This window comes from Diceros bicornis, chromosome X, assembly GCF_020826845.1.
Source record: "Diceros bicornis minor isolate mBicDic1 chromosome X, mDicBic1.mat.cur, whole genome shotgun sequence".
NCBI lineage: Eukaryota > Metazoa > Chordata > Mammalia > Perissodactyla > Rhinocerotidae > Diceros > Diceros bicornis.
Window position 1 is genome coordinate 9615773 of NC_080781.1, and position 7480 is coordinate 9623252.

Consider the following 7480-nt stretch of genomic DNA (forward strand, 5'->3'; position numbering starts at 1 on the left):
CACAACTCAATGTGGAGGAAAGAACATGAGGTCTGGGACATATGGTCTTAAGTTCAAATCCCAGACCTGCCACTTATAAGCTGGTTGGCCCAGGGCAAGTTGCTTGAGCACTTAGAGCAATAGTTTCTTAATTTGCAATTTGGGAATACTATCTAGCTCAGAGGTCGACAAAGTACTGCCCACGAGCCAAATCTGGCCTGCTTTTGTAAATAAAGTTTTATTGGGACACAGCCATGCCGTTTCATTTACATATTGTCTACAGTTGCTTTTGCACTACTGAGGCAGAGTTGAGTAGTTTTGACAGAGACTGTAGGTCTGCAAAGCCTAGAATATTTATTATTTTGCCCTTTACAGAAAATGTTTGTCAGCTGCTCAAAGATTTGATGGACTTAAATAGAGTTAGTATATATACATGTCATCTCAGATAGGATCTCAGAAAATATTAGTACCTATTCCTTTCTAGACTCAATAAATTGTTTTTAACAACAATAATACCAAAGCAAGGATTCATTCAACATCTATGAGTATGTACCTACATATAAGAAGATATTTAATTCTTACAACAGCCTACGTAGATATAATTCTCATTTTGTGTATGAAAAAGTGGAGCTTCAGAGAGATTAACTTCTTCTAGGTCATAGAGCGAATTAGAATTGGTGATAAAAATATAAATATCATAGCTGTTTTGGTTTTTCTTTTTCCTCCTATTTAAACAACCCATTTATACCATGTAAAACCTTTTGCAGGACAGTTTTTGAAGCATCTAAAAAAAGTAGCTGACTATTTAAGCAGGGGACTAAACCTCAAAGACCAGAGTATAAATTTATTTATTTTTTGTGAGGAGATCAGCCCTGTGCTAACATCTGCCAATCCTCCCCTTTTTTTTTTGCTGAGGAAGACTGGCCCTGGGCTAGCATTCATGCCCATCTTCCTCTACTTTATATGGGACACCGCCACAGCATGGCCTGACAAGCGGTGCCTCGGTGCGCGCCCGGGATCCGAACCTGTGAACCCTGGGCCACCGCAGCGGAGCGCGCGCACCTAACTGCTTGTGCCACTGGGCCAGCCCCTATAAATTTATTTTGAATGTTGCTATCAGTTGTTTTCTAAAAGCTTTTGTATTTATATTAATTTGTTGCAATCTTCCTTGTTCTCCATATTTCATCATCCCTGTTTCTCCTTTTTTGCTTAATCTTGTGTTTCCTTCCTTCTACTTTGATGCTCTTCCCTTTTTTTCTTAATTGAGAGCATTTTGTAGGGGAGGGTAATGACTATCCCCTGCATCTGTGAAAGCCATAAAGCAGGTGGTTGAAAGGAGCAGCCAAGCATTACCATGCAACTCTTCTGAAGCTAATTGTCGCCAGTGCTGTTGATTCCAAGGCATTCTTTGTATTCATGAAACACTGCCATCCCTAAAGGCAGGCTACTGGCTTTGTGGCTTATTATTTTAGGACATATCTCACAGCCCTGAGGAATATCATTAAGGATGGAAAACTAACTTCATGGCCACTTCTTATGATGGGTTGTGGGCAGCATCGGGGTGTATGTCTCTTTATATGTTCATTGGCATCTGGATGTATATTTCCATGTATGGTCATTGGCATCTGGGAGTATGTGTTTCCATGTAGGGTCATCCAGCATCTGGGGTGTTTCTATAGATGGTCATCTAACATCTGGAGGTGTGTTTCCATAGATGGTCATCTGAAGTTGTGCCTCCACAGAGAGGGAGCCCTAGCAAGGTTTTTAGCACACTTTCATCGTGGGAACGTATTGCCTTTTCTATTGCATGTCAGTGGACCTCCCTTTACTTAGCTATCTATTGATCCTAGTTCTTCTCGCTGAAGCTACCCGGAAAAAAGTCTCATCCCTCCTCTACATGGTTGCTCTTCAGAGTATTTGATGAGTCTTACCTCCTCTTCCAAAGCCTTCATTTTGGCCATGATAAAAATTGCACAATCCTTCAAATGTTTCTCATAAGACAAGATTCTGACCCTTTGTTATCCAGGGATTGCTTATATTGATCCATTCTAGTACATCAATGCTTTTTGTCCCCAAGTATAACTTTTTTCTGATTTCAAAGGTAATGAATATTCATTATAAAAAAACGTGGACAATATATAAATCCAAAAAAAAGAAAGTAAAGGAAGAAAAGAAGGAAAGAAAGGAAAAAGGAAGAAAATCACCCATTATCTTACTAACCAGATAAACACTTTAAAAATGGTAGTCCTTATTTTCCAGTCTTCGTGTGTGTGTGTGTGTGTGTGTGTGTGTGTGAAGGAATAGCGTATGTTTACCATAGTATTCATGAACATTGTTCTTAATGACTCCATTTCATGCTATTATATGGATCCATGAGAGTCATCTGTGCCCTTTTTGAAGTGTAACTGACAGAGGCTGCCACAATGTTCCAAGCTGAACTGACCACGCAGAGCCGCAGTGGGGCTGGCCCCTGCCTTGTCCTGCAACTCTACTTCTATTCTTAAACATGTAAATGTGGGTCTTCAAACTAACTTATTTTTCTTAGTTCTCAAGTCAAACTTTTCCTTAGCATCTGAGCAAATTTAACCTATCAGTCGATAGCAGAGAGGCCCATTGGCAAGTGTGGTGACTTATATATATATAAGCTATAAAACATACCAGAGACAGAATAAAATCATCTAAAATGAACGCTGTCACTATGTTTGATTTAACTTGTCCCATGGTCTGTGTGTGTGTATGTGTGTTGTGTCCTTGTACCAGTAATAAAAAGTAATCCAAATAGGTCTTACCACCCCTTTTTCAATCATTTTATGCTCTGTTCCTCCTCAGTTTCTATTCCTTTCAAGGTGATAAACTATACATTTAGATGTTGGCTTTTTCTGTTTTGTGCACATAAATGTGAGCATTTTAGAAAACTCAACGGCACGGTTTATCTGCTGCATCATAACACATTTCAGATTCCCAGTCATTCTGTGTGGTCGAAATAAGGAGGAAATACAGTTTGTGCATGTGTTTTAACGCTCTAAAGCAAGAGTTCTTAACCTAGGGTTCATGACGCCTCAGAGTCAATGGATATTTGGGGGGGTTATGAACCCCTGGAAATTGAATGCAAATTTATTGTTTGAGCATTTTTCCCCTGGAAATAGGGTCCTTACCAGATTTTCTTTGGCCCATGATGGTTGCTCTAAAGAGTAACTTAGTAAAACCCTCCTGAAAGGCTTAGTGTGCTCAGAGCGATGCTGTCATCGCAGTGAAACAATGGCTAAGATGAGGGTGTAATCTGAGATTGCATTACACTTTCAAGGTGATGGCTTTTTCCTTATATGACTTGTCTCATGGCATATGAGGTATCAATTTATATATGAGAATGTACTTTCAGCATCCAGCAAAGACTTTCCTCCCAATTATTTTTGAGATTTCCTCAGGAGGTGTCTTGAAAGTGGTGAGATATCCCCTGCCCCTCACCTCATGGCATCTGTCACCTTTTCCTCTCCTTTCTGTCATTCCCTGATGCAGACAACTGAGGCCTTGACACTTGGAATGCTGTGAGCCCCCCAAACACCTTCCGGTCCCCATGGCAAGTGACCTCTTGGTGTGGCTCTCGCCGCCCTAAGTCCATAGAGCTGGAGCCTTGGAAGCTGCTTTGGGTCCCTTCAGGAGTGTGTGGGATGCCCTCTCCCCCTTCCCCTTCTTGATATCACTTTGACACCCAAGAATCATCTTTATTCCCTGCTGGTGCACAGCGTTTTCAGTAAAAACAGCTACTTCACATTTGGGCAACAGGTTCTGTTTCTATTTCCCTTTCTTTCTCCTCTTCTTCCTTTCTCTATTCTCTCCCTCTCCCTCCTCCCCCTGCCTCTACGTCTCCCTGCCTCTCCCTCTTCTGCCTCCCACTCTCTTTCTCCCCATGGCTTCCTCCTCCCCCTGCCTCCCCTCCCCTTGCCCCTGCCTCCTCACCAAGCTGCTTCCTCCTATCCCACCCCTGCCATTCTTTCCCCTTCCTCGGCTCCCTTTCTTCCTGTCCTTCCTCCTCCCCCAGCTCCTCCCTCCCACCACCACCCCTCTCTCTCTTCCCTCCTTGTTCTCCTCTTGTTTCTCTCCCCTTCTTCCCCTCCTCGCCTCCCCCACTCTCTTTTTCTCCTTCTCTGGAGTCTTTGAGCTTACCCAGAGGAGCAAATTTTCAGACAAACATTTGCCCTTCTCCCACCTCACCTGCTCCATGCCCTTTCACCCTTTCACCTCCCCTCTGCAGGAATCAGAGAGTGACCTCTGCTTTGCTCAAGCCAGGACCGCTGTCACAATAACAGCGTACAACACAAACGCTCATCAACCAGCCTTCCACTACCAAAGTCTTAGGGGAATCTCACTTGCCTGCCTGGGCCAACTGGAGAGGCAAAGGTGAGTGGCAGCTGGATGTGATATCACAGGAAAGAGCCATCTGTGCTAGGGTGGGGAGGGCATGCCCACTCACAGGAATTTAGTTTTTCTCAAGCACTATGTGGCCAAAAGCAGAGCTATGGGAAGACATCCCAGGTAGGCCAGGACTAGGTGACTTCTGTCTTAAGGAACACCAAGGCTTGACATATTTTTCAAGAAAAAAATGCCACAATACAAAATCCTACATTTTAGAAGACTACGGTGGCCTAGAGATCATGCAGCAGGGGGAACTTGTTCGACAGTTCAGCTTCATGGTTAAGAGCACAGGTCTGGAGCTCAGATTTCCTGAGTTCTATTCCTGGCTCAAATCGTACAAATGATGGGTTTCCTCATCTATAACATAGCAGTGATAATAAAATCTATGTTTCTTGGTTGTTATGAGGAATGAATTAGTTAATATATGTAAGGCACTTAGATGAGTGGCTGGTGCATGGTAAACGTTCAATAAACATTAAATATTATTATTTATTAATTAATTTCTACAAATAAGGCAGCTTAGGAGTTAAATGACTTCCAAGCCATCACAGGTAGGGAGTGTCCCACTTGTAATAAGTATTTCATAATAGGCAGGTCATGCTTGAGAATTTCCTCCAGATCGACTCACTCTGGGGTCAGCAAACTGTCTGTAAAGGGTCAAATAGTAAGTATTTTAGACTTTGTGAGCCATGAAGTGTCTGTGCTACTACTCAGCTCTGCCATTGTGATGCCAAAGCAGCCATGGGTACTACATAAACAAAGGGGTGTGGCTGTGTTCCAATAAAACTTTCTACTGGAAGAATAGAAAATATAAACTCTAGTTATAGAGTTAGTACCTATGGCGGTAAAGGCCAGGGGAGAGGTGGTAGGATAATATATTACAGATTTACTCTTTTCAGAGTCATATTCTCTCTTCATTGAATAGCAAACTTCCTTATGTGATTGTCACCCTAGTTGCTTCAAAACTATTCAATATCTGTGGGGCCTGGACTTGTATCAGTATGTAATGTATCTGCTAAACCCTTTTAATCCATATCCCATATCTTTTATATATGCACACATAACTAGTTAAATTTCTTAATGATTTTAAAAGTTAATGTGGGGGCACACACATGCACTTATCTTTGTTTTTATCATACTTATATCTCTGAGAATCGTTAATTAACTATTTCTTGAGCACTTGCTATTTACTAGACATTTGTGTCATTTCATTGAATCCTTCCCAGCAGTTTATGATATAGACATACTGTTCTCATTCTACAACAAGTAAACTAAGGCTTCTGGAGGTTGAATTACTTGTCCAACACAACACAGAGAGTAAGTGGTGGACCTGGGATTTGAACTCAAGTCTGTGGACTCCTCTTAGGTCTGCGTACTTTATGTGGAGTTGCCTGGTGCTAATTATCCCCCTTCATTTTTGTTTCAGATGGTGGCCTTCCTTAGGGTAGGGGAAGTTAAAATCCCAGCCTTGAATTACCTTTGTCACTTGACAAGCAGGGACCACATAAGACAGAGTTCAGTTATTTGCATAGTTATCAGTATGCTGGCGAAGTCCCCTCCTCACACTGTGATTCCTTCCATCACATTTGCCATTCGGTTTTGCACATGAGAAAAGCTGTCTCTCTCTTCTGGAGGATGCTGAGTTTTTGTCTCTGCTTTTGTTGATTGAGACATCCCAGCCCTGCTTTCCTTGGTACTTGCTCCTCCAGTTATGGTGTTGGCACAAACTCTACCTGCAGCATCATGTTACTCTCCTGTGCTAAAAATAACCAAGATCCTGGGTGAGACTTCATATATAATTCATGGTTTTGATTTATTAATCTCTCCATTAAGCCAGAAAATGACATTTTTGTTGGCTGCATTCCAATCTGCATTATCTTAGACATTTAGAATTTGCATTAACTTGAATACCCTCTGTGTGCGTGTGTGCGTGTGTGTGTGTGTGTGTGTGGTTATTTGTGGTTTTAGTAACATCAGAATCTCTCTGTGTATAACTCCCTTAATCTTTCACTTAACCCCTGACTTCAGACTCATAACGTGAGCGTAATATCTGAAAGAAGCAAACATCAGATGCATGTTAATGATAATAAACATACAGAACCAGAATGAAAAACAATAATTTGGCCTTTTTGTATAGCCTTAAAGTTAAATTTATATTCAGCAAGTGAGGAAGGGCAACACTTTGAAACCAGTTTATTCATTCAGTATGTATTTATTGAGCATCTCCAAAGTGCTAGGACTTGTGGTAGGATGATCAAGATGATGAGGGTGCCGTAGATAATAGATCAACTTTCACGCTACCATGTAGGTCTTTAAAGTAAAATCCTTTCCCACTCCCATATTTGCATCAGAGTTGGTTCCGTTCACCTGAAATTTTAAAAGGCACCTTGAAAAGAGTGAATACATTTTCATTGTTATAAGACACTTCTCTGAGAGCTACACCCTGAGGGTCGCTTCAACTTCTGGGGCTCCACCACCTTCCATGAAACCTTCACCACCACCACCACTTTTCCTTGGGCATGACCAGGCTCTTCAAAGCAGGAAGAGAGGACACTGTGATAACAGGTCAATAAATGCAGGAGGAGACCCACTCATCAGAGTCCTGATGATCTGCCATCAGATTCTACCAACCAGAGACTCTTTGGAATTCCGACACTCTGGCGTCCCAAGCCCCCTTTAAACAGTGACCATGTCCTTGTAGGGGCAACCTTGCCTTGGGTTGAAAACAATGGCCCTTAGACTTTTGCACTTGTTTTACCTGTTATTCATGTGATAACCATCCTTCTTACTTCTGTTACCAAATTCATTTATTAATATAGAATAGGTCAGTTTTTAGGAGCCATATCCATAATGGGGGGTGGGGGTGGATCAAGAGCATTAATGAAACCAAACCTGTAATCAAAATCTGGTGTATTGTTTTCATTTTATAATAATGTTTTAAAAATTATATAATCAATATTCAAAGGAAATTGCAATATCGATTTTGAAATTTTTGATCAAATATTGAATATACACTTTTAAAACAATATGTTGTGTTTTGTACCCAGTGGTAGCAATGATTCTTATTTACTTGATATCCTTTCCTTTT